Below are 25359 nucleotides of genomic sequence, written 5' to 3'. Positions count from 1 at the left end.
GCATACAGTCCATACAGGCTACTGCCAGGGTACACACTCTAAAACCACAAATGGGTAGAGATGAAGGTATTGGCATGTTGGGCACAGTAGGAGTCTAGACTGTCCACGTGTGGACATGTGCAAATACAGATGCAGAATCATGCCACTTCAGGGGGTGGGGGTCTGTGTGTCTCAACATCAAAACAAAACACACTTTTTGATATATGTGTACATAGATCACCTTCAGAATAACATAGGCATGCATAGTACATTTTGTGCAATGTGACCAGACAACTGAGTCATTCACATATCATGGGTTATCAGTAAACAACACACAGTTTGTACTTATGCAATTTCGGAAATGCAATGAGCCTGCACAGGACACATGTGACCTGTATGAAGGTGACAAAAGGGCTGTGGGATCAAGGGACCTGCCAAGGCTATGAAACACACATTGACAGAGATGCCAACTGCACATCAGTCACAGATCATCAGCTCTCCCCTAATATCATGTACATTCTTATCAGAGGATAGTGCCTCAATATGATGCAGCACTGAGGCAAGATTTGGCCTCATAACATGTTGTGCTGTGATACAGGGAGGGGGCACAGTGCCACACTTGCATAACAAAATGGATTCGAAACCAGCCCAGACATGGACAAATACAGTGAGATACATTTGACAGGCCACGGTCTCTGCAGGTTGAGGAGACAGACCTACATGAAACTCCATTTCCAACCTGACAGTACATCATGTAGCCAACAGCCAATTGGTATGTGGTGTTTTTGTGCCAACTTGAGGGACAGAATAAGTCAGGATATGTCCTCTAAACAACAGTATAGCAGGGTAAGATGTGGTCTAAAATGTCTGTTGCACCATAAACATAGATCACATTACACAAAACTAACACATACAGCATTCATACAATTCTCATGCTGTCATTCAAACACGTGCCCTCACAATGATGACATCCATGAGGTAAGAGAGGTCGGGGATCGCTGTTATGTCACCTCTCCTAGTTATGTGCCTCCAACACAAGGTGGATCAGGGTACACTCAATACACACACTCCAATGTATCAAAAGTGAACACCTGGCACTGACCACAAATACATGCACATTGATACACACTGACTGCACCTACTGGGCTGAGACTTCACATTCTGACACACATGGTCACACTCTAATCTGTGAGGAGGGAATATATGTTGAAGTACAGAGAAAACTGTGCACATGAGGTACTTATCTGCTCCTCGGGCGCACCATAGAACTGTCAGGGGTAGGACCTCAGACACCAGCTTCTCCAGCTCCTCTGGTGAGAAGGCTGGGGCCCTATCACCTGCTCGAAGTTACATGATTGCTCCCAGAGGCGGTACACAGCAGCTAAGGTAGTGGAGGTCTTGCTGGCATCAGTGTCAGGAGTCAAGTGAGGGATTCTGCAGAACATGGTGGTCACGTCTGCCATGTACATGGCTGTCACCGCCAGCAGACACAGCCATTGGCCTATGACTGCCACTGGCATCAATGTTAGCTTATGGCTGTGTCCCCCGTGGTTGCAACAGCCCACTGCCATGATGCCTTCCGCCGGCAGTCACGGGCGGTTCCCAATGTCCTGTTGAGTAGGCCAGGCATCCACCATTTTAGAGGCCTGACGTGTGTTATATGGCTCCGACAAATGCGTCACACCTCCGAAACTGTTGGCTTTTGCATCATTAACTGCTTTTCCAGTCATGTAGCTCCTACTACTCAGACATCATTCTTGTACATTGCTAGGCATATATGGCAATTTGCATTGGGGCACAGCCTTCCCTCCCCCCAACAAAGGTCATTTTAATGCTTGGGACATCAAGTTACAGTCCAAGAGGTATGTTTTGTTACATCATTGTTGATGACCATTCACATGATGTGTACACATGTATGTCAAAGCAAGGGGATGATGTGACTGGTGTGTAATTATCAGTTGTTATGGATACTGTGTATTTTATCCAAACCTCAATATATGCCTTGTCACATTTTACCATTGACATGCATCCTGTATCTTGCAAGGGACATATTAAATAATGGTAATACTCATGTCTTGTCATATCTAAGTGCCCAGGGGTGGGAAGGATCAGACAACCCCCTGTCTATCGTCCAATGCCAGACTTTCAGACCATGGAAGAACGCCACATCCTCCAGATCTACTGTCTGAATCGGCTAACAATTGTGGACCTATGTTGTCAGTTGGAGCTAGATCTGATGCCTGTCATTCATCATCCAAATAACATGCCACCCATTGCACAAGGTATGGCAGTTGGGCACTTCCTAGCCAAAGGGTCCTTCCAAAATACAGTGGTCCTATCTGCTGGGATGCACCAGCCTATATTCCATCTGGTTTTGAAGTATGTACTGTCAGCAATGCTAAAACACCTGGACAGCTACATCTACTTTCCTCAGGTGAAGATTTGACCCGTGTGAAGGCTGACGTCTATGGTTTGGTACACATCCCACATGTGGTGGGAGTCATTGATGGTACACATGTTGCCGTATGACAAGGAACAAGTGTACCACAACAGAAAGAGCTTCCATTCCATCAATGTCCAAGTGGTTTGTTTGAGGGATATCTACATTTCACAAGTCTGTGCCTGTTTCCTGGATTTAGTCCATGATGCCTTCATTATGCGGAACAGCGCAATCCCTGAACTGATGTCACGACTATACCCAAAGAGGGCCTGGCTGGTTGGTAAGTCAAATCTGTCCTGTTTGTGTATGTGTGCAATGTCTGCTGCAACAAATCCAATGAGAGGTACTCATAGTTGCACATATGTTCCATTCCTTAGCAGGGGACTCTGCATACCCAAACCGTCCATGGTTGTTTATGCTGGTGAGGAACCCAACTACTCCAGGTGAAGTCCACTTTAACGATGCCCATGGAAGAACATGGCGTGTTGTGGAGTGGGCTTTTGGGCTCCTGGAGGCCAGATTTAGGTGTCTGACAAGGCAGGTGGAGCTCTCCTCTACTCACCCGAAAAAGTGTGTAAGATCATTGTGGCCTGCTGCATGCTCCACAACATTGCCCTGTGGAGAAATATCCCATACATCCTAGATGAGGGGGAGCCAGCAGTGCAACCGGGTGAGAATCATGAAATGCCAAGTGAGGATGACAGTGATGAGAAGGAAGGCGAAGACTTGCGGGCAGATCCAATCAATCACTTCTTTACCTGAGTGTAAGTGAGTATTATGTTATCAAAGTGACTGTATGAGGAACTGTAATTGTCAGGATGTGTGGACAAGGGCGTTTTCGTACATTTTGTGGATATAATGCTTTGCTGTATACATCCAAGCTTTGCTTGCTAAGTCATACTTGAACACTTCACTACCTTGATTATCTGAAGGCTTTGTGTCATTCTCATTGCAAAATAGGTGTATCCACTGATTTAATGATATGAGCTTAAGGTCATAGGTATAACTTCCCAAGCTAAAGTACTTGTATTTTTCATTATCCAGATACCTTCACCATGCCATCTTCATGTGGGCATTTCTGAGTCGTGACATAGGCTGGTAGCTGATGCTGTTCTGACATAGGAAGAGGACATGGATTGATCCACCTAATGTTGGTCACAGATTTAGGGTGTATGAGTCCTGTGCCAAGGCAGCTTGGACAGTGTGTGGATGGAAACCTGAAGGGCAGGATACACTAGTTCGATATGGCCTTGAGATATATTCTAATCAAGTTCAATTCATGCATTCACCCTTCACATTGTATTGACAATGATCTGGTATGACCTGTTTGTAGCTTTGGCTGTAGCTGTAGCTGTAGATGTGTTTCCTCACTGCAGGCCAGAGTGCCTGTGCCACAACACTGACACAGGTTGTATCATACCCACAGATGCTTTGTTATTGTAATGGGATGGACACATAATAATGGTCTGTTGCACTGCCCTCTGTCTGTGCCATAGCTTATGTAATGTTGTCAGACCTGATTTTGGTATGTGATAAGGCTCAAGCCGGTAATAACATCCACTAATCTGTTAGTCTATTCTACAGGAAAAAGTCTGACAAAGCCCTTTCTTCTGTGATTTGGGGTAGGGTACTTTGGCATACCCAGTCTGAGTTAATATGGTTGAGACATTCTTGATTATGACAGTCCAGACATTTTGACAGCCTATGAGCTGTACAATGCAATAAAATGTTTGGTGTGACCAGACACTTGTATCATTGTGTTCTTATTATTCCTCAACATGAGACATATCCCTCCTTCCATTACCATCTTGTGTCTTCCTCGTGTGCATCACAAGAGCTTACATCTCAACATTTCAACATGTGGGAGAGAAGCAAGCAGGCAATGTTTTTTCTGTTTGGTGAGTTTATTTACATAGGTGCAGGACATAAAAAACTGATGCTACAGAGGATGAAAGTGAAGGGATCAGTCATAGTGGACATAATCATATTAGTAGATGCCGCAACATTTGGAGTCCAAAGTCCAGTGTCCTACTACCATGGAAGATGGAACGTGGTTAGAGAACAGTCAACTGAGTAAACAATTGGCATACAAAGGAGTAAAATCAGGAAGAGGTCACATGATGGCAGTGGTTGATGCCTTGTCCTCTGCGCTTCCTGGAGTCTTGTGGGGGTTTCTGCTGCTACAGAGGCAGGGGCGTCTGAGGGGGTCCTTCCCTTGACAGCGCCTCCCTCCCAGTGGCTGCCACCAATGTAGAAGGGCCTGATGTTGCTGGGCCAAAGGATAGGGTGTGGTGTAGCTCACGGTCCCTGATCAGGGTATTGCTAATTTCACTTAACACCCCTGAAAAGAAGGCCAGGATAGAATTTGTGGCCTCCCACTTTTCCAATGACTCTTGATGGAAGTCCCTCTGCAGCTGCTTGATTTCCCTGAGTTCTGTAAGTACCTGACCCATCACACCTTAGGATTGTTGCTAGGCTCCCAGGACTTGGCTGATGGTGTCCTGGCCAGGACCCTCCCCAGTGGACTCATGCTGCTGGCCCACAACATCCTTCCCACGCACCCTACCCCACATGTGCCTGCACCCTTGGCACAGTTTGCCCCCGGCCACTGGTTCCAGTACCATCATTGTAGGAGGTGTTGCTGTGACTCAGGATCCTGGACTGGGGGGCACAAGATGGTAGTCACTGTCCTCGGGACACAGGTTGGGGGGTGAATGGCGGCCTGAGATGTAGATACAAGCAGGGTGGGAGGAGTCAATGTGGTCATGGTGAGGCTCACTGGTGTCGTCTGACCAGGTTGCCCTGAAGAGCCAGAACCATTCTCAACATCCAGACATCCAGGAGGCTCCATCTAGTGGTTTCAGTGTTCCCAGTGGCAGCTCGACCTGTTGATGTGAGAGATACAATGTTACAGGTTGTATTGTGACATCTGCCTCCAATAGTTGACAGTGACATTTAGCCAAGGTCGCGTACACATTGGATTGGCAGCTTTTCCTTATGTGACTGGTACACATGCTATCAATGGTATATACCTGACATTTCTGAGGTATGCCAATTCCATTTCAGTCAACCAGCTGCAGAATGTATGAGTTCATTAGCACTTGGGAGGATGGTCACAGACTTCCATCTTGCCAGCAGCACATTCAAAATAGTGGCGGGGCAGGATGTGGCTTAGATCATTTTAAGTCCCATTTTACTGTTATGTAGGCAGACCCTGGACATTATTGTATATGTGATTGTAGTCATCATGTGGTCATTGTATTGTGAATGTGTCTGCTGCCAATACCATTCAGGTGATGCATCTTGAGGGCTTTAGTTTGTGTTTTTTTGGGTGCACACAGGTTGAGCTGTCCTTCCTGTCCACAACGATTCCATCTTAGCATTGCTGCTCAAGATGGATCTAGGTGTTTAGCCACTTCACACAGAAGACCATGATCAGTCTCTTTGTCCCTCCCAGGTGAGTGAAGTTCATTTGTGAGTTCACAGACAGATGCATTGTGACATATGGATGGTGTCCTGGTTGTTGAAGCTACAGGGTTTGGCCCTTATGGAGTTTTCACTAATGTTACTCCAAGGACTACACAGTATACATAAGTTATCCTCCCACGTGTGTACACTTCCATTGCGAGTTCACAAAAAAGGTTATTGGGGCAGATGCACACTGGGCTTGTGTCTGGATTTTGTGAGACAGGGCCTCTTGGCCTTAGCAGTCATGTCCCTCCCTGTACTTCATTCAGTTGTTATATGTCATCCCCCCAGATGAGTGGACTTCATGTGTGAATTCCCAAAAACGAGTATTTTGACAAGTGTACACTGGACTGGTGTTTGGAGTGACAGTAAGGGACCCTCCTTTGAGTTGCAGCCATGTAACTCCTTGTATTGCACACACTATACTGATGGTTTTCTCCTAGGTGAGAACAGTTAAGTGATGATTTGGTACACAGGGGTATTGTGGGGGAGGACACAGTCTTGTAGTTTTGATTTGGGGGAGCAGTGCCTGCTGTGAGTTGCAGTCTTGTCACTCTTACTGCTTCTCAATACCTGGCAGCTGTCAATTAGCCCAGTGAGTACACAACATATTTGCTTTGACATACTGTTGTCTTCAGGGTAGGGGGCACTGTTCTGGTGTTTGTAGTGACAGTGGCAGTGCCTCCTGGCCTTATCAGTCCTGTCAGTGCTTGTCCTACCCACACACTATAGGGATAAAAACCTCTGAGGTGAGTACCCTTCAATGGTGAGTTCAGGGACAAGGGTCATTTGAGCAGAGGACGCTGTGGTGGCTGAGGGGAGTGACAGTAGCAGTGCCTCCTGGCCTTATCAGTGCTTGTTCTACCCACACACTATACTGATATTAAACTCTCAGGTGAGTACACTTCAATGGTGAATTCAGGGACAAGGGTCATCTGAGCAGAGGACACTGTGGTGGCTGAGTGGAGTGACAGTAGCAGTGCCTCCTGGCCGTAGCAGTTCTGTCATTGCTTGTACTACCCACACACTATACAAATGTCATCCTCTCAGGTGGGTACACTTTACAAGGGATTTGCCAAACAAGGCAGGTAATTTTGAGTATGATACACTGCTCTGGTTTTGTAATTGTAAAACAGTGCCTGCTGGGAATTGTAGTGCTGTCAATCCCTGTAATACAACCAATGTACACAGCTATTGTTCCCCCTGGTGATTCTAGTTCACTTGTGAGATGCCAGACAGTGGTCTATGGACAGGTGGACACTAGGATGGTAAGTGGGGTGACAACGAAGTTGGTCAAAGGTGAGCAGTGAACATGCTTGATAATACATTTTGGTGATATTTTAGTTTTGTGGCCAAGACCTTCTCCTCCCAAAATATGAGTTCTAAGGGAGGATTGGGGACCACCGCCAGTCTTCTGGACATGCAGCTGGTGCCTGGCTGCCATGAAACGTACCTTCCCCCTGAGGTCGTTCCACCTCTTTCTGATGTTGTCCCTTGTGCGTGGATGGGGCCTACAGAATTAACCCTGTCGACTATCCTTTGCCACATTTCCATTTTCCTGGCGATAGTAGTGCTGGGCTAAATGCTCCTAATAAATGTGGCTCTAGTGTTATGATTTCATTGTCCATGACTCTTAACTTATCGTCAGTAAAACAGGGATTTTTCTTGGGTGACATGGTGGTGCTAAGGGAATAGATTGAAATTACCAGGTGACGGAGAGTTTGCTAAGTTGGGAAGTGCAAATGTATTTGCCTGGACAAATAATGTGTGAAGATTGTGGTATGTGATGTGGGAAAATTGCAGGGGTGCCTGTTCTATAGCTTAGAAGTTTTTGGATGCGCTCTGGCTTCTGTGTTTGGTGTTGAAGATGCAAAGGATTGTGTTGTATGAAGGGATGTGTTTTATAGTGTGCTTTAGAAATATGTGTCAGCTGTGTTGTTTTCAAATCCATCCAACGTGGTGTTGTGTATTGCTGTGGTGACCGCAAACTGCCATGGTTCCGACCGCCATTGTTTGACCTCCATGGCTGAATCCCAACTGCAACTTTTGACTTGTAATACGGTCATTGGTTGGTCAACATACTGTTAGTGCTGGTGGTCAGCCTGCCTATTTCATGCCCTCTACTGGGCTGACGGGCTGGATTTTTTGGCTGACTTTTGGTGGTCCTACCTGTTCAACTAGTAATACAGCAGTCTGTGTGACTGTGGGACCCTCAAACGTGTAATGAGGCCCAAAGGCTATAATACGTTCAAAACAAAAAAACACATTTTACTTGGCAATGCACACATGATAAATATGAAGCCCCATGCATTATCTACTGTTTGTGTCCTCTATTTTATCAGGAAAACTGCACCTCTGCAAATTTAATAGCCATTTCAATGAATATGCATTGTCTGAAAATGACAGTGCAATACCACACCATGCTTTAATAATATATTTGCAACAGCGTGCTCCAAAATGCACCACATGTTACATACCACCATCTTACCACTACCAAGCTTAATGGGTGTGTCTCACTTGCTATGTTTGTTTTTTGGGTAATACTTGGAGTTTTTTACAATTCCTATGACTTCAGTGATGTAAAATTGATGGCAGGACCTGCACTCTGAAAATCGTTTTGGCATCACTGTACTGAACAGTCAGCCACAGAACCCTCCAGACTCTAAAATCATAGGTATTGTGGTTTATTTTTGGGTCACTCTAACATCAAGGAAAGAGGATATAAATAACCTTAATTATTGGTAACTGCTTTAAAAAACTATGGGAGGTAAGGCAAAATTAGTACAGACTACCCATCAGTTTAATTGATTGCTCCAGAGGTAAGGCAAAATTAGTACAGACTACCCATCAGTTTAACCACTTCTGTGCCTTGGACGAGATGATCTCGTCCAAGGCTACAGTTCCACTGTGCCTTGGACGAGATCATCTCGTCCATGGCACAGGGGAACTTGGGGGCGCGCTAGCGCGCCCCCCGTGCACCCCCCCTCCCCCCCATGTCGGGGATGGGTGGGGAAGACCTTCCCCTTCCACCCCAGACCCCCCCCACCCCCCCCTGTGACGTCAGCGCGCGCGCTGATTAGTCACAGGGGCCTCCCTCGTCGCGCTGGAAGCTCTGCTTCCAGCGCGATTGAAAAAGAAATGCAAAAGCATTTCTCTTTCAATCACTTGGGAGGCCCGGAGGGGCTTCAAAGGGAAGGAAAAGTATTTCCTTCCCTTTGAAGTCTCTCCGAGGGTTTCAAAAGCCGGATTGCTTGCAATCCGGCTTTTGAAACCCCACTAGACACCAGGGATTTTTTTTTTTTTACTAATCTTCACATAAGGGAGTGACCCCTTGGGCAAGGGTCGCTCCCATGGGGGGCATTTTTTCAGGAAGGCCTTTTCTGCCCCCCCTGGGGGCAGATCGACCTATTATTAGGCCGATCTGCCCCCAGGGGGGGCAGAAACCTCTAGGAACCAGGGACCATTTTTATTTTTATTTTTTTTTATGTTTAATTTTTTTTTTTTAGGTGGGGAGCGACCCCTTAGGCAAGGGTCGCTCCCCTTGGGGGGAAATTATATTTAGGCCATTTCTGCCCCCCTTGGGGGCAGATTGGCCTATTTTGATGAGGCCAATCTGCCCCCAAGGGGGCAGAAACCACTAGACACCAGGGAGCTTTTTCTTTGCGTGAATTTCACGCAAGGGGAGCGACCCCTTAGGCAAGGGTCGCTCCCTGGGGGGGGCAAATTTATTTTAGGCCATTTCTGCCCCCCCTGGGGGCAGATCGGCCTATTATTAGGCTGATCTGCCCTCGGGGGGGCAGAAACCTCTAGGCGCCAGGGGAATTTTTCTTTTTCTTTTTTTTTGTTTGTTTTTTTAGAGATGGGGAGCGACCCATCAGGCAAGGGTCACTCCCCTGGGGGGCAAATGGTATTTAGGCCATTTCCGCCCCCTTGGGGGCAGATTGGCCGATTTTAGGTCAATCTGCCCCCAAGGGGGCAGAAACCGCTAGGCACCGGGGATTTGTTTTTTGGCGCCAATGTCACGCAGGGGGAGCGACCCCGTAGGCAAGGGTCGCTCCCGGTGGGGGTGGAGGTTGGGGGGAGATAAATTTATTTTAGACAATTTCTGCCCCCCCTGGGGGCAGATCGGCCTATTATTAGGCTGATCTGCCCCCGGGGGGGCAGAAACCTCTAGGCGCCAGGGGAATTATTATTTTCTTTTTTTTTTTGTTTGTTTTTTTAGAGATGGGGAGCGACCCATCAGGCAAGGGTCGCTCCCCTGGGGGGCAAATTGTATTTAGGCCATTTCCGCCCCCCTTGGGGGCAGATTGGCCAATTTTAGGTCAATCTGCCCCCAAGGGGGCAGAAACCGCGAGGCACCGGGGATTTGTTTTTTGGCGCCAATGTCACGCAGGGGGAGCGACCCCGTAGGCAAGGGACGCTCCCGGGGGGGGGGATTTATATTAGGCCTTTTCTGCCCCCCCGGGGGCAGATCGGCCTAATATTAGGCCGATCTGCCCCCGGGGGGGGGGCAGAAACCTCTAGGCGCCAGGGCAATTTTTTTTTGGGTGTTTTTTTTTTGTTTGTTTGTTTTTTTAGAGATGGGGAGCGACCCATCAGGCAAGGGTCGCTCCCCTGGGGGGCAAATTGTATTTAGACCATTTCTGCCCCCCTGGGGGCAGATTGGCCAATTTTAGGTCAATCTGCCCCCAAGGGGGCAGAAACCACTAGGCACCGGGGATTTGTTTTTTGGCGCCAATGTCACGCAGGGGGAGCGACCCCGTAGGCAAGGGTCGCTCCTTGGAGGGGTGGGGGCTGGGGGGTGCAAATTTATTTTAGGCCATTTCTGCCCCCCCTGGGGGCAGATCGGCCTATTATTAGGCCGAACTGCCCCCAGGGGGGGGCAGAACCCTCAGGGCACCAGGGCAAATTTTTTTGTTGTGTTTTTTTCTTTTTTTCTTTTTTTTTTCGAGATGGGGAGCGACCCATCAGGCAAGGGTCGCTCCCCTGGGGGGCAAATTGTATTTAGGCCATTTCTGCCCCACTGGGGGCAGATTGGCCGATTTTAGGTCAATCTGCCCCCAAGGGGGCAGAAACCACTAGGCACCTGGGATTTGTTTTTTGGCGCCAATGTCACGCAGGGGGAGCGACCCCTTAGGCAAGGGTCGCTCCCGGGGGGGGTGGGGGCTGGGGGGGGCAAATTTATTTTAGGGCATTTCTGCCCCGCCCCCTCCCGGGGCCGGCTGAACTAGAGGCCAAACTCCACAGGTAGGGACTTTGCAAAAAACACCTCTGTTTTCTGTGAAAAAATATGTTCTGTCCACGTTGTGTTTTGGGCCATTTCCTTTCTTGGGCGCTAGGCCTACCCACAGATGTGAGGTACCATTTTTATTGAGAGACTTAGGGGAACGCTGGGTGGAAGGAAATTTGTGGCTCCTCTCAGATTCCAGAACTTTCTGCCACTGAAATGTGAGGAACATGTGTTTTTTTAGCCACATTTTGAGGTTTGCAAAGGATTCTGGGTAACAGCACCTGGACCGAGCCCCGCAAGTCACCCCTCCTTGGATTCCCCTAGGTCTCTAGTTTTCAGAAATGCACAGGTTTGGTAGGTTTCCCTAGGTGCAGGCTGAGCTACAGGCCAAAATCCACAGGTAGGCACTGTTTTCTTTCAAAAAATGGGATGTGTCCACGTTGCGCTTTGGGGCGTTTCCTGTCGCGGGCGCTAGGCCTACCCACACAAGTGAGGTATCATTTTTATCGGGAGACTTGGGGGAACGCTGGGTGGAAGGATATTTGTGGCTCCTCTCAGATTCCAGAACTTTCTGCCACAGAAATGTGAGGAACATGTGTTTTTTTAGCCAAATTTTGAGGTTTGCAAAGGATTCTGGGTAACAGAACCTGGTCCGAGCCGTGCAAGTCACCCCTCCTTGGATTCCCTTAGGTCTCTAGTTTTCAGAAATGCACAGGTTTGGTAGGTTTCCCTAGGTGCCGGCTGAACTAGAGGCCCAAATCTACAGGTAGGCACTTCGCAAAAAACACCTCTGTTTTCTTCCAAAATTTTGGATGTGTCCACATTGCGCTTTGGGGTGTTTCCTGTTGCCGGCGCTAGGCCTACCCACGCAAGTGAGGTATCATTTTTATCGGGAGACTTGGGGAAACGCTGGGTGGAAGGAAATTTGTGGCTCCTCTCAGATTCCAGAACTTTCTGCCACAGAAATGTGAGGAACATGTGTTATTTTAGCCATAATTTTGAGGTTTGCAAAGGATTCTGGGTAACAGAACCTGGTCCGAGCCCCGCAAGTCACCCCATCTTGGATTCCCCTAGGACTCTAGTTTTCAGAAATGCACAGGTTTGGTAGGTTTCCCTAGGTGCCGGCTGAGCTAGAGGCCAAAATCTACAGGTAGGCACTTCGCAAAAAACACCTCTGTTTTCTTCCAAAATTTTGGATGTGTCCACGTTGCGCTTTGGGGTGTTTCCTGTCGCCGGCGCTAGGCCTACCCACGCAAGTGAGGTATCATTTTTATCGGGAGACTTGGGGAAACGCTGGGTGGAAGGAAATTTGTGGCTCCTCTCAGATTCCAGAACTTTCTGCCACAGAAATGTGAGGAACATGTGTTATTTTAGCCAAATTTTGAGGTTTGCAAAGGATTCTGGGTAACAGAACCTGGTCCGAGCCCCACAAGTCACCCCTCCTTGGATTCCCCTAGGTCTCTAGTTTTCAGAAATGCACAGGTTTGGTAGGTTTCCCTAGGTGCCGGCTGAGCTAGAGGCCAAAATCTACAGGTAGGCACTTCGCAAAAAACACCTCTGTTTTCTTCCAAAATTTTGGATGTGTCCACGTTGCGCTTTGGGGCCTTTCCTGTCGCTGGCGCTAGGCCTACCCACGCAAGTGAGGTATCATTTTTATCGGGAGACTTGGGGGAACGCTGGGTGGAAGGAAATTTGTGGCTCCTCTCAGATTCCAGAACTTTCTGCCACAGAAATGTGAGGAACATGTGTTTTTTTAGCCAAATTTTGAGGTTTGCAAAGGATTCTGGGTAACAGAACCTGGTCCGAGCCCCGCACGTCACCCCTCCTTGGATTCCCCTAGGTCTCTAGTTTTCAGAAATGCACAGGTTTGGTAGGTTTCCCTAGGTGCCGGCTGAGCTACAGGCCAAAATCTACAGGTAGATACTTCGCAAAAAACACCTCTGTTTTCTTCCATAATTTTGGATGTGTCCACGTTGCGCTTTGGGGTGTTTCCTGTCGCTGGCGCTAGGCCTACCCACGCAAGTGAGGTATCATTTTTATCGGGAGACTTGGGGGAACGCTGGGTGGAAGGAAATTTGTGGCTCCTCTCAGATTCCAGAACTTTCTGCCACAGAAATGTGAGGAACATGTGTTTTTTTTGCCAAATTTTGAGGTTTGCAAAGGATTCTGGGTAACAGAACCTGGTCCGAGCCCCGCAAGTCACCCCATCTTGGATTCCCCTAGGTCTCTAGTTTTCAGAAATGCACAGGTTTGGTAGGTTTCCCTAGGTGCCGGCTGAGCTAGAGGCCAAAATCTACAGGTAGGCACTTCGCAAAAAACACCTCTGTTTTCTTCCAAAATTTTGGACGTGTCCACGTTGCGCTTTGGGGTGTTTCCTGTCGCCGGCGCTAGGCCTACCCACGCAAGTGAGGTATCATTTTTATCGGGAGACTTGGGGGAACGCTGGGTGGAAGGATATTTGTGGCTCCTGTCAGATTCCAGAACTTTCTGCCACAGAAATGTGAGGAACATGTGTTTTTTTAGCCAAATTTTGAGGTTTGCAAAGGATTCTGGGTAACAGAACCTGGTCCGAGCCCCGCAAGTCACCCCATCTTGGATTCCCCTAGGTCTCTAGTTTCAGAAATGCACAGGTTTGGTAGGTTTCCCTAGGTGCCGGCTGAGCTAGAGGCCAAAATCTACAGGTAGGCACTTCGCAAAAAACACCTCTGTTTTCTTCCAAAATTTTGGACGTGTCCACGTTGCGCTTTGGGGTGTTTCCTGTCGCCGGCGCTAGGCCTACCCACGCAAGTGAGGTATCATTTTTATCGGGAGACTTGGGGGAACGCTGGGTGGAAGGAAATTTGTGGCTCCTCTCAGATTCCAGAACCTTCTGCCACAGAAATGTGAGGAACATGTGTTTTTTTAGCCAAATTTTGAGGTTTGCAAAGGATTCTGGGTAACAGAACCTGGTCCGAGCCCCGCAAGTCACCCCATCTTGGATTCCCCTAGGTCTCTAGTTTTCAGAAATGCACAGGTTTGGTAGGTTTCCCTAGGTGCCGGCTGAGCTAGAGGCCAAAATCTACAGGTAGGCACTTCGCAAAAAACACCTCTGTTTTCTTCCAAAATTTTGGACGTGTCCACGTTGCGCTTTGGGGTGTTTCCTGTCGCCGGCGCTAGGCCTACCCACGCAAGTGAGGTATCATTTTTATCGGGAGACTTGGGGGAACGCTGGGTGGAAGGAAATTTGTGGCTCCTCTCAGATTCCAGAACTTTCTGCCACAGAAATGTGAGGAACATGTGTTTTTTTAGCCAAATTTTGAGGTTTGCAAAGGATTCTGGGTAACAGAACCTGGTCCGAGCCCCACAAGTCACCCCTCCTTTGATTCCCCTAGGTCTCTAGTTTTCAGAAATGCACAGGTTTGGTAGGTTTCCCTAGGTGCCGGCTGAGCTAGAAGCCAAAATCTACAGGTAGGCACTTCGCAAAAAACACCTCTGTTTTCTTCCAAAATTTTGGATGTGTCCACGTTGCGCTTTGGGGCGTTTCCTGTCGCTGGCGCTAGGTCTACCCACGCAAGTGAGGTATCATTTTTATCGGGAGACTTGGGGGAACGCTGGGTGGAAGGTAATTTGTGGCTCCTCTCAGATTCCAGAACTTTCTGCTACAGAAATGTGAGGAACATGTGTTTTTTTAGCCAAATTTAGAGGTTTGCAAAGGATTCTGGGTAACAGAACCTGGTCCGAGCCCCGCAAGTCACCCCTCCTTGGATTCCCCTAGGTCTCTAGTTTTCAGAAATGCACAGGTTTGGTAGGTTTCCCTACGTGCCGGCTGAGCTAGAGGCCAAAATCTACAGGTAGGCACTTCACAAAAAACACCTCTGTTTTCTTCCAAAATTTTGGATGTGTCCACGTTGCGCTTTGGGGTGTTTCCTGTCGCGGGCGCTAGGCCTACCCACACAAGTGAGGTATCATTTTTATCGGGAGACTTGGGGGAACGCTGGGTGGAAGGAAATTTGTGGCTCCTCTCAGATTCCAGAACTTTCTGCCACAGAAATGTGAGGAACATGTGTTTTTTTAGCCAAATTTTGAGGTTTGCAAAGGATTCTGGGTAACAGAACCTGGTCCGAGCCCCGCAAGTCACCCCTCCTTGGATTCCCCTAGGTCTCTAGTTTTCAGAAATGCACAGGTTTGGTAGGTTTCCCTAGGTGCCGGCTGAGCTAGAGGCCAAAATCTACAGGTAGGCACTTCACAAAAAACACCTCTGTTTTCTTCCAAAAATTTGGATGTGTCCACGTTGCGCTTTGGGGTGTTTCCTATCGCGGGCGCTAGGCCTACCCACACAAGTGAGGTATCTTTTTTATCGGGAGACTTGGGGGAACATAGATTAGCAAAACAAGTGTTATTGCCCCTTGTCTTTCTCTACATTTTTTCCTTCCAAATATAGGAGAGTGGGAAAAAAGACATCTATTTGAGAAATGCCCTGTAATTCACATGCTAGTTTGGTCACCCCGGAATTCAGATATGTGCAAATAACCACTGCTCCTCAACACCTTATCTTGTGCCCTTTTTGGAAATACAAAGGTTTTCTTGATAGCAATTTTTTACTCTTTATATTTCAGCAAATGAATTGCTGTATACCCGGTATAGAATGAAAATGCACGTCAGGGTGCAGCTCATTTATTGGCTCTGCGTTCCTTGGGTTCTTGATGAACCTACAAGCCCTATATATCCCCGCAACCAGAGGAGTGCAGCAGACGTAACGATATATTGCTTTCGATAATCTGACATTGCAGGAAAAAGTTACAGAGTAAAACGCAGAGAAACATTTATGTTTTTTTCACCTCAATTTCAATATTTTTCTTTTTCAGTTGTTATTTTCTGTAGGAAACCCTTGTAGGATCTACACAAATGACCCCTTGCTGAATTCAGAATTTTGTCTACTTTTCAGAAATGTTTAGGTTTCTGGGATCCAGCTTTGGTTTCATGCCCATTTCTGTCACTGACTGGAAGGAGGCTGAAAGCACAAAAAATTGCAAAAATGGGGAATGTCCCAGTAAAATGCCAAAATTGTGTTGAAAAATTGGGTTTTCTGATTCAAGTCTGCCTGTTCCTGAAAGCTGGGAAGCTGCTGAGTTTAGAACCGCAAACCCTTTGTTGATGCCATTTTCAGGGGAAAAACCACAAGCCTTCTTCTGCAGCCACTTTTTCCAATTTCTTTGAAAAAAACGAAATTTTCACTGTATTTTGGCCAATTTCTTGGCCTCCTTCAAGGGAACCCACAAAGTCTGGGTACCTCTAGAATCCCTAGGATGTTGGAAAAAAAGGACGCAAATTTGGCTTGGTTAGCTTATGTGGACAAAAAGTTATGAGGACCTAAGCGCGAACTGCCCCAAATAGGCAAAAAAAGGCCTGGCACAGGAGGGGGAAAAGGCCTGGCAGCGAAGGGGTTAATTGATTGCTCCAATATTTTTAAATATGTCTGTATTTTGTTAGAGCCAACCCCGCCCCTTGTAATTCCTGCATACTCTTTAATGTGTTGCCTCTGCCTTTAATAACTTTATAGGTGCACCTAAAACCTTGATGAGCTATTTGCTTCATAAAATGTCCTTTTGCACATGGCCATTGTGCATTACCTGATCTGAAATCCGATATATTAGGCCAGAATGAGAATCCAGTTATAAAAATGTGTGGTACAGTATATGATAATTCAATGTTTTTACTCAGTTCTCATCTCCCCAGAGATTGCTTAATGACCTTAATACAGAGCCATGCTCAAGATGGTCTGATTTAAGAATTTTTGTGCCTTTGAACACTCATATGTATTTTGAAATATCTAAGCTATTCTGAAATACTGGCTTAGATTGTTTGACACTCCAAAAATCGACAAATATTCACCACTACAGCATAATCCCTTCTTACCAGAGCCTTTTAGACATTCAAGCATCATTATGAGTCTGGCGGTGACTAGACCTCCACACTTGGGGATGGCGGTCACACCTCCGCCAATGGATAGACCAACAAAAGTCTTCAGTTTTGCGATTGGTCAAATAATTTCATAGACTGTTGTGGCAGGGAAATTTCGAGTGAATGGTGACAAGAGGCTTCGGATGACACAGATTTAAGAGACTGCTCTCCAGCGGTTAAATAGGCCTTATTATGCACGTCTAGGGTTAAGCAGGTGGTGCTGTATCTTGAAGGTATCAAGGCCCGTATTTATACTCCGTTTGCGCCGAATTTGCGTCGTTTTTTTCGACGCAAATTCGACGCTAAACTAACGCCAACTAACGCCATATTTATACTATGGCGTTAGAGGCGTCTAGCGCCAAAGTTCCCGGAATGTGCGTCATTTTTTAGCGTGAACCCCTTCCTTGCGTTAATGATATGCAAGGGAGGCGTTCCCGTCTTAAAAAATGACTCCCAGGCCTTTACGTGGTATTTATACTCCCGGGCAAAAGAGACGCCCGGGAGTGGGCGTGGCTAAAAACGGCGCATTTGCGCCGCTTTTTAACGCCTGGGTCAGGCATGGCGTTAAGGGACAAGTGGGCTCAAAATGAGCCCAGAGTGCCCTCCCCTGCCCCCAGGGACCCCCCCCTGCCACCCTTGCCCACCCCAGGAGGACACCCAAGGCTGGAGGGACCCACCCCAGGGACATTCAGGTAAGTTCAGGTAAGTATTTTTTTTTTTTTTTTTTATTATTTTTTTTGGCATAGGGGGGCCTGATTTGTGCCCCCCTACATGCCACTATGCCCAATGACCATGCCCAGGGGACAGAAGTCCCCTGGGCATGGCCATTGGGCAAGGGGGCATGACTCCTATCTTTACAATGATAGGAGTCATGTTGATGGGGGATGGGCGTCGTTAAAAAATGGCGCAAGTCAGGTTAAGACGATTTTTTTGCCTCAACCTGACTTGCCCCATTTTAAGACGCCCTAACGTCATTTTTGCCTAACGCCGGCGCTGCCTGGTCTACGTGGTTTTTTTCCACGCACACCAGGCAGCGCCGGTCTGCTTGCGCCGGCTAACGCCATTCCATAAATACGGCGCCCGCATGGCGCTTCAGAATGGCGTTAGACGGCGCAAAATTTTTTGACGCTAAACTGCGTTAGCGCAGTTTAGCGTCAAAAAGTATAAATATGGGCCCAAATATGTAATCTCTAAGGGTCCTTTTGTCTCTCGATGATTAGAGTAGGGATATTCTCCATTGTTTTTTTTAGTGTATGGGTAAGATGGTAAAGGTAGATCAATTAGAACACCCTAGACCACTTCATAAGAAGATTTGTCCCTCAGTGTTGCTCCTGAATAAGGAAACTAACAGATTGACAAGTTTACAGTCTATCACATTTTCAAAGTAAAGGGGTAGAATGATTTCACTTTTAAAGAGGAGAAGAGGGAGGTATTAGAAAGCAGGCTGTTGAGCAGAAATGGATTGATTTGAGAGAAGCTGGTCTGTAAAAAAAATTTCATAAATACTGGCCGATTGTCTCTGAGTGTTTTCAATCATGTAAGTCCTCTTTCACCCCGCTTATAGCTGAGGCAATTTAGAGAGGTTATATTCTCTCCTTGTATGCATAAAATTGCAATAGTAGTTCTATTATTTTTGTATTTCTTGTTTGAACAAAACATTGACCTTGATCGCTATGGTCCCCCTTCAGTAGCCGAGATTGAGGTCTTTATTGGGGACCTGCGAACCTCGGTGCAATGGGCCCCAATGAGGTGCCAATCTCTGTGATTAAGCTGGAACCATCGCTTTAGGGCAAATATCCTATACCATGTATTCTATTACTGCTGCTTAAATGGTGTAGTGCCGCCATAATGGGTTGGATAAGTGTAATAGTGTAATAATTCCCTTACATAAGAAGGGAGATAGATCTTCTCCTGCAGAGTATTGGCAAATTGCCATATTGAACGCCGTTGGTAGGGTCTTTGCAAACGTTTGTTAGAACATCTGAAAACTTGGGCAGAGAGTAGTTGCTCCTCCTGTTAGAACAGTCTGGTTTCAGCAAGGGTCATAATATTCAAGATAACATCTCAACGTTGCAGTTAATAAATGAAAAATATGTAATGATTAGGGGTGCTGCTGTTTATGCTGCTTTTGTAGATTTTTCAACAGCCTTTGATAAGGTGGATCCTTTTATCCTGTGGATGAAGCTATCCAAGTTAGGCATCAATGTAAATTTGCTACATTTGATTATAGCTTTGCACTCTTCCACATGGTGCAAAGTATTGATGGGTGGTGATTGGGGTCTGTCATCGGAAATCCCAACAAATATGTATTAAAGCAGGGGTGTTTACTGGCCCTGTTACTATTTTCATTGTATATTTATTATTTGCCTACTGCCTTAGCAAAAAGTTATGACGTTGCGCCCAGTATTGGGGGCATTCAGTGATCTATTTATTGTATGAGGATGACATTATAGTTATTGATCTCACCCCGAAAGGGCTGAACAAACGTTTGGCAGCCCTTAATGGCTATGTTGACCAGCATTATTTGAAGATAAGTGCTACGAAATCACAAGTAGTGTGTTTTTTAGGGAAAAACCTGTAAAAAAGTAAAATTTTCATGGTGTGTGGGCTCAGAAGTTAGAGCGAGTAAAGCCCTAATTTTTTTGTGTGGAAAATCATGTCTATCTCCTTTAGTGATTCTAAGCATATATCAAATACTATGAACAACGCTTGATCTCAAGCATTGGGGTTAGGTGCATTTTACAAGGCAATGGACAGGCTCCACTTTGCTCACCTCCTTACAATTTATCAAGCGCAGATTCCAGCCTCTTTGCTATATGCCGTAGAATTAATAAATATAGCAGATTGGGACTTTCTAGACAGAACTGAAGGGCAAATTTTAAGACGCCTGTGGGCAGATTTAAGGAACGTGGTGCTGCACCCCGTGCAGCACCACTTTCCTTGGCCCCCTTAGCGCTCCCCTAGCTCCACCATGTGTGCGCCATATTTAAAATCCAGCACACCATGTCACAGGATGGGGGCAATAGCGCCATTATTTTACACTGTTGATGTACTCTGCAGGAATAGCACCAAAAGTTTGGCGCTACTCCTGCAGAGTACATAGGGGCCCATTATAAATAACTGTATGCACCCTTTCAATGCCTACTCTGAGCAGGCGTTCAAAGTGCAGACAAAATGGTGCAAGGAAATCTCTTAGATTTCCTTGTGCCATTTTTTCAGCCCTCCCTACTGGGGGAACGACCCCCTTGCATACATTATGCCTTGCACAGGCATAATGTGGAGCAAGGATTTACAAAGTGGCGCAATCCATGCATTGTGACATTTTGTAAATATGGCGCAGGGAAAAGGCCACTTTAGCGCCACCTTAGCATAAAAAAATTATGCTATGGCGGCACTAATGTAGCGCTAAGTGACTTAAATATGCCCCCTGGTTTCTTGTAATACTCTGGCATCTGCTGTGGCCTTAAGACTGGAGCTTGGTATTAGGGGCTCTTTTGTTCAAGGTTTAGCCGCGATAATCCGGAGGGCTAGTTGTTTATTTCACAGTGAGGAATCCTCATTAAGGCATCTCACTTATAAGGAGGTTTTCATCACTTTGAGAGAGAAAGCACATTTTTTTTGAAATTTTAATTATGCTTTAGAATTGTTGGATTTAGACTTTGCTACAATTTTGGGTCTGTCATCCCTACAGTTGAAAATGTGTTTAAAGGATATTACATGGTGTCAATGTTATGAGTTAGATTTGGAGCTTTGCAGTCTAAAGAGGAGATTTGATGGTTTAATCAAGTAAGTTACCTTAAGAAAACGCAACCTTATTTAACTTGGAATCTTCTCTACAGGGTAAGGAGCTCATGTATTTTATTAAAATTGAATATACTGCTGTCAAAGGAACTAACTCACAAATGGTATGTCACTTCAAATGTTTGTGACTGGTGTCAAGCTGATGTGCTAGCTCTAAAGCACATTTTAATTGCTTGTCCCAGTTTGCTGATGCGGAGGAAAAAATGGTTGAAACCCTATTTTATGAAACTTATGGTTCGTTCATCAAAAGAAGCTCTTGATTTCTTGTTCAATCCCCAAAATGAAATGTTTAGTTTTTGAAGTTTAACATTTTTCATGCGTTTTTTAAATTTATATTGCTGGACCTATAAAGTAAGAGTGTATGACGCACTTTAATCATTATTAAATTAGTATGATACATTGTATATTAATGTACTTTACTTGTATTGTTGAAATTTTAGCACAATGATTTAGAAGTCTTTGCTGTTTTGATATACTTTGTTTTGTTTTATGTGGCCCTCTTAGGAGTTCCAAATCATTAAATAAACTTGAATTAAATATGTAATCTCTGTTTTATCTTATAACATTATTTATTTGCCTGAATAATTTATAATAATGTAAATTTAATTCAACATATTTTCTGTTTCATATTTTGAAGAAAAAAATTGAAAAGAAGCCAACAAAAAAAGCTTGGAATTAGTAACTGAGGAATGTGGAACTGAAGATTAGGGGGATGGGAATTTTGCATAATTTGTTTTCACATAATTATGCAAATTGCAGTAATATTAGAGAAAATGTTGTTCAGCAAAAAAATGAGTACTTCAAATGGCAGCCACTTGACTAAATTTACATCTGGAGTGCTGCATGCTAAATGAGTGGGACCGCTCAACAATATTGTGACGTACACTTGTTCCGAATATGTCTGTTAACAACTTTTGTGTTAGATTTGTTTGGATTAATCTTTGAGTATGATGAGTTGTGGGAGTTTAAGGATTATAGATGTAATGGGCATCACCGATATTTCCAGTGAAATTTAATGCTGATTTGGGAGGGGTCTATAGACTAGAACAAAGGATGTGATGGAAAAAGGAGTGACTCCGTTTTGGATCTAGAGTTCTGGTAAATTTTGCATTTGGTTTAGTAGTTGAATATGATGGTGATGCCTCTTGCTCTATTGTTCTTTTATGCTTCTTAAGCATATTTTTAACCAGGGGTAATATTTTCTAAACTGTACTTACATAGCCATATTTCAGTTATGAACAGTAGATTTGATTCACCAGGTTCTAGTAGATCGTGGCTCTCTGTTTAGATGCAGAGCATAACTCGATAAGGATGCACTTGATGTCTTTTGTGATTTATTTACTAGCATTATTAGGAATTGCATTATCCTTCCTGGGTTTCTGAAGAGAATTTGGTTTGTTTACCTTTTTCTAATTCTTTTAATAAGACCAAAAGGAATCCGGAGAGGAGCATCACAAGGTGTGATGTGGTTCCATGGGGGTTGCATGTTGAGGAGAAGTTGAGGGTGGTTATGTGGGGGAAGTCATTTGAGAGTAGATACCTTAAGGCCTGATTTTGAGATTGGTTGGCAAGATACAATGTGACTGAGTACCCTGTCACTAAACTAGTGGCTCACCTGATATAATTACAGTCGGGCGGAGTCTAAATACTGGTGCAGAACCCGCTGGCTCCACTAGCGGAAAACTTGTACTGATGGCCTGATGGACCTGGGCATGGTGGTGTAAGTACATCAGATGTTCGACACTATTTAGAGCAGATGGTCTTATGTATGTTTTTTCTCCTCAAGGATTCCAGCAAAACCCTGGCAACCTGAAAGAGAAAACAACAAAAGTTACCCTAATAGCGTGGAGAATACTCACATGGTGTAACATTAGATTTTTGTGTTTTATAGAAACAATATCCTGCTTTGAGAGTTTGTTTTTGTAAAACAAAAAGGTTTACTGGGCAGCTGCATGATCTATGGTGACCACTGAACTACCTTTCCATGTCGTTTTTGGGAGCAGCCATGGAAACGATTCCCATGAAGGCACAGAGATCTCTAATTTTGGTGGGCAGTAATCTGCCAGGGGCAAAAGAGAATGCTACCTCTGCTTCCTTGGCAGATAGCCAGCAGGTCGCCTGGCATACTTTAAATTGAGCCCTGTATTTCCTTAAGAAACAGAGTATTACTGTATTTTATATGTTTTGGGGTGATTGTTACCTTAGGAATAGTGGAAGGAAGAGTGAAGAACAAGGTATCTCTTTTAATTATTTTTTTTTTTTTGAGAATAAGCGATGAACCAATGGAGGGAGAGCTGGAGATGATCATTCCATGTTTATTTGCTGGTCATATTTGATGTGAACAATAAAGGATTAGATTGACGTGATATGAGAGAGGAGTGATTGTTTTTATTGTAGGTCTTCTTGACATAGGTTATGTTTCTATTGGTAGGTCATAGTTTCCGTTGTGATGAGCAAGACTTTACTATATAATATTTGAAACTCTGCAGTCCTGAAGGTGCAAAACAGATAACAAAAGGAACGGCTCCAACATGACAGTCTTCTTGATGCTTCCTAGGATATTATTTATAAGACAAATAAAACACCAAACAGTCACATTTGCAAATTCAGAATGTTCCTACATATGGATGGGTTAATGGCAATTAATTCCGGAATTCATTCATTTGGAAGGGAGAATTCAAACAAATTAACCTATCAATTTTACTACTACTACTACTACTACTACAACTAGTACTACTGCCCTTGCTATTAATACTATTGCTGCTACTTCTGCTGCTGCCGCTGTTACTACTACTATGAATAATTATAATAAGAATCATAATATCAATCATAATACATTACTATTGCTGCTAATAGTAATACTTTTACTATTTATATTGTTTTGTTATTGTTCTGCATTGGGTGGTAACATTAACGCAATTGATTAGAAATAGAAATATGTGCACGTGACTGCAAGAATGTAAATTAGTAGAAAAATTTCAAAAACAATGCCACTCATATTTCATACAGAAAAAGATAAAGTCCCGAATTTGGCCCTTAAGATTTAACACTGCAGAAAAGGGCATTTAAATAATGAACTTAGGAAATGGTGGTAATTCTGAGTGGCCAGAAATACCAGTATCTGGTGCAGTAGTGAATCCTGATACCTATATTCCAGGTGTTGTGGAAATACCCACACTTGTGATTTTTCCATGTGCGTTTGGTTGGGAAAAACTGGTCAGTTGGAATTTAGGTGCCATAACTCTAATTCCACACCTGAATCCTCATTCCAAGGACGAAAGCTCAGAGTTGTGTTGAAATTTCGACCAGGGGCACCAGGCGGTGCAATGCATTTTCCCTGGGAAAGAATTACCACAAGATAAAACCACTGCGTTTACAATGAGAGCCTTCGTAGGAAGTATGCCCATTGTGAGAAATGGATACGTAATGAAAGCTATTGGGCTCATTCACAACACTTTATGGTGAGTCTACGGTCAATTAGGTGTTCAAAGAGTGTATGCTTTAGACATAAACATTTCCACCCGCATTTGGAACTTACAACATTCAAAAATACTTGGATTTTCATAAATTTAGGAAACGGCAGTTGGAAATGGGTGTTCCCTAAGGCAGAGAAGTACAGTGGCATTTTGAAGGTAGTGAATCCTCACAAAGCTATACCTTTCGGGGTGTTCACAAACATTCCAAATTGATTTCCAATTTACACACCGACATTTAATTTCAAAGAAGGATGCTGTAAAGATGAAAATTAGACATGTCAGCTGTGCGTTAAATCTGCAAGACTGCTGTGGGCATGCAACAGAACTCATGGAAACCTACGATTTGGATAGATTTCCAAAGGCATTACCCTTGAATTTTAACAATGACTTAGAATTCAGAAATCTACACAAGTAATATGTGAAATTCTATTAAGCATACATTATAATGTTTTTTCAGATTACTGTGTGACTCAGGATCGAAGTTCTCATGAATGTTTGCAGATTTTTGAAAAATAATCTTTAAACTCAATCACTTCAGAAAGACGTTTTAAGGCATGGGAGATGTGTCTATTAGTGATAGTCTGCCATAGTATGATGTCTTGCTCAAGTGCATCGGCGAAATGTACCCCAGAATTACTTATATCATTTTTAACTTACATGTGATGATATGAGTGAATGTACGGTATGGACTATGAGGTACGGTGGAAATGTGTTCGACTGGTTAATGTTTTGGCTCACAAATGCAGAAAATAGCCCTCCTAACCAAGTTGTTTAATTTTGGGGAAGTTGCTTCACCTACCAATACCCCAGGTACTATACTATTAAATTTTGAAAGTGTTTTGAAATGATTAACCATTCTGTGTGAAAAACAGACATCCACATATTTGTTTGTTTTTTTGCTGAAAGGCAGATTGTGTACAATCCTTAATATTTAAAGCGGGTTTTGGGTCAGCACATTGCTTTTAGTTGGTGTTCTTGTAAGTCTCATTTGATTGCTTTTTGTATATTATGGCCTTCCTGTTATT

The sequence above is a fragment of the Pleurodeles waltl genome, chromosome 5 (genome assembly GCF_031143425.1).
Source record: "Pleurodeles waltl isolate 20211129_DDA chromosome 5, aPleWal1.hap1.20221129, whole genome shotgun sequence".
Lineage (NCBI taxonomy): Eukaryota > Metazoa > Chordata > Amphibia > Caudata > Salamandridae > Pleurodeles > Pleurodeles waltl.
Note: the sequence above shows the minus strand (reverse complement) of the source record.